Source organism: Drosophila sulfurigaster, chromosome 3 (assembly GCF_023558435.1).
Source record: "Drosophila sulfurigaster albostrigata strain 15112-1811.04 chromosome 3, ASM2355843v2, whole genome shotgun sequence".
NCBI lineage: Eukaryota > Metazoa > Arthropoda > Insecta > Diptera > Drosophilidae > Drosophila > Drosophila sulfurigaster.
Window position 1 is genome coordinate 9,267,129 of NC_084883.1, and position 3,301 is coordinate 9,270,429.

The 3,301-nt window shown below is 33.4% G+C and overlaps 1 long non-coding RNA gene across 1 annotated transcript; it reads right to left on the reverse strand.

Moving 5' to 3' along the window:
- Positions 1–1,254: 1,254 nt before the first annotated feature.
- On the reverse strand, positions 1,255–2,747 carry LOC133845089 (uncharacterized). The gene is made up of 3 exons (XR_009894691.1): positions 1,933–2,747; positions 1,323–1,877; positions 1,255–1,278 (listed from the first exon to the last, which is right to left on the reverse strand). It is a non-coding gene; the product is annotated as an uncharacterized LOC133845089 (long non-coding RNA).
- Between the last annotated feature and the right edge of the window lie 554 nt (positions 2,748–3,301).

The following is a 3,301-nucleotide window of genomic DNA, read 5'->3' on the forward strand; positions in this document are numbered from 1 at the left end:
TGTCGACGCTTGTGCAAATTTCTCAACGTTTTATTGGTAGCATAGAGACGACATTATGCTGACAATTCCGGGCTGAGCTCTTTTTGGGCGTGAAGTTAACTTCTGATGTTTACCTGCAAATTGCTTCATATGCTTACAATATAATTTGCTTTTTAATCCCAGTAATGGATTAAGGTGTTAAGATTATTTCGCAATTTCTCTGCCAAATGGATCCCAATTAATTGCTTTGAATGCCTGCAAACATTACTTTGGGCGTTAAGTGATTGCAATTGATATCAACCTGTGGCTTTCTGCAATTAGTTGAAACAGTCAATTGGGGTGAGCAAAACATTCCGTTCGGATATCGCATAACCAAAATAACTATTCTAAGAAAGGCCCATTGAAACGTTACAATAGATTATATAACATTTGCATGCACTTCAATAGGTGATACTTAATTGTTTTACCTTTTTCTAAGAACATATATGTACCATATGTTGATAAACCAGTCGCGTCTGTGAGATACCCGACTGTGAGATACCATATATTGAATAAAAAGAAAACAGTGTGGTATTATTCATAAAATGTATCAAATTAATATACCGCAAGTATACTAAAAATATGCCAAAGGTTATATTTTATAATATATATTTACCAGATTGTTAGTCCAAACAACAAAGAAACGTAGTAAGAAGACATTTTTGCCCACCCAAAAGTATTTCTTATATAACTTTTAATTTTTTTATCCCATCACAGTAAAATTCTAAGGCATCATAAGAGCTATAGTTATTATTGTCTGTACCAAAATTATAAATACTTTATTGAATCGGAGATGCCTTCTTTTGTCTGTTACATACATTTCCTGCCATCCCAAAGTTATAAGTAATACCCTTCCAAGTCTATGGGTAGCGGGTATAAAAAGAAACAAATTAGGAACATATTTTAAATCATGCTGAGCTCCGAAGATAAATTCTTAAATCATTTTCAAAATTCTACAATAATTTTAGTAACATGTTTTTATGCAGATTTTAAAAACTGTTACAGATTTACACTTTACACTTTTACTTCTTACTTTTTTTTTACACCTTTTGAACATTAGTTACCATTTATTAAGTGATCATTTCAGATCTGAATCTACTGCAGTTTTAAACCAAACCCTCTCACAATATACATATTTATAATTATACCCATACAAGACCTTAGGTCAAATTTTCGATGATGTACTCATGTATGTATATTGTTCTCAGATTAGCTATGCTTCTGAACTTGATCATTGGAATAAGTAATGAGTTTAATGGACTAGAAAATGGTGTCGTTAAATATTAAATTGCTTTTAAGAATACATTTTTCGTATTACTTTGCAGTAGTTGCTATTTTATATATCCAACTATCAAAGTATAAAAACACGAGTTTGTCAATTAAGATCGTTTGCTGCTTCCGTGTGAAATTACCCGAAATGAAGTTGGAGTGTTGCATGCCACAAGAGATGTGAGATAGTCCTCTCTAGATGCTTGCCTGCAATTTGCTGGCCAGTTACATCTGTAAAAGTGCAAATTGCCGGGTGGCATTTCAGAAATTCCATAAATGGCTAAGGCCAAAAACTTTTAGATGGCTGAAACACTACTTGCCACTCTACTTTACTATATCTGTGGCACTTTTTAGCTGCCTCTGTCTCTGTCTCTGCGTCTGCCTCTGCCTCTGCCTTGTGTTGCCTTTGCCACATTTCGTGTTAACAACGCGCTTTGCGCATTTCCGCTCTTGGATAAAACTTTTACTTTTGTTTATTTGTCGCTCATTTCAGCTGATGTTGATGTTGCTGCTGTTGTTTTTCATCATCTGCAGCTCTTGGTCTCGGCTTTTTTGTGCTGCTGCTCTGCAACAGTCGGACTTGTGTCTGCCTTTAAATGAAAGCTAATTAACTTTTATTTTTCAGCAGTTTGTGTTTCTGAATACTCTCTGAATTCACTCACTCACTCACTCGCTGCCTGCACTGCGTACACACTTTTTTCCCGCTCCCCCCTCACTTTTCTTCTTCTCTGCCCGCACTTTAAGTGACTTTCCGTCCGACCCTGAAGCGGTCCCAGTTGTTTGGGGCCTCCTTTGGTCATTACAAGTTGATTAACTCATAAACATTTACTGACAACTGACAACTGACGTCTGACAAGTGGCAACTTTGTTAGCGCCGTCCGACAACCAACTGATTTTATTTTTTAACTTAACTTCTCTTGATTTCTTTATTACTTATTTAATGCGCATTTTTCCACTTTTTTTTGTTTATTTTTTTTTCTGTTTTCTGTGCTTTATCTGAGCTGAGTATAAAAATGCTGAAATAAATTTGCGTTTTCCGGAATTTGTATACATTCATCCCCCCCTTCTCCCCTTCCTCCCGGACGGAGCCTGGCTTTTCACCGACTATTTTGGCCAAAGTGCACGGCGTACTTTCTTTTTCGTTAGCTTCGCATTTTGTTTGTCTGGTTGTCTTTCGCATTTCGAAATTTAATTTCAAAGAGTTTTTCGTTTTCTGCTTTTTCCTGTCGCACATTTTTTACGCCGCTTTAAATTCACAGCACTTTTTTTGTATTTTGTATTTTTTGCACTGTCATTTGCGCTTTTCATTAATTTGGCGCAATTTTTTCCTCCCATCGTGCGAACTTATTTATTTATTTGGCTTGTTGTTGTTGCTTTTCTTTCTTGTTTTATATTATTTCCAGCTAGGTACATTTTGGTCAAAGTAATGTTGATTGTTTGCTCGGCTGACTTTGATTACGAAATTGTTCAAAATAAATACAATTACGTTCAGCAGCAGATTGCTTAAGCTGGCACTAAGCAGACTTTTAATTGAGTTTTTTTCATATACCCTGCAGAGAAATAGGGAGGGGGAGTACTAAGGTGTGGCATGGAGAGTCAATGACGATTTGGAAAATTCACTATTGAATATTAAAATCAATTAATTAATCATATTATTATTATTATCTTTATTATTATTATTATTATTATTATTATTATTATTATTATTATTATTATTATTATTATTATATATTATTATTATTATTATTATTATTATTATTATTATTATATATTATTATTATTATTATTATTATTATTATTATTATTATTATTATTATTATTATTATTTTTGTTGTTTATCATTGAATTCATAAATGGTATCATAATAATCACAATTTCACCACTTTATCTTCATTCTTTTAATATTCTTCTAATATTAATGGGCATTCCACCGTGCGTCAATCTATTCTAGGAATAAGTTTCCTGTTCCTTTCCTAACTTTATCTCAAGGCAGATTGGCCAGATGCAAAATTTG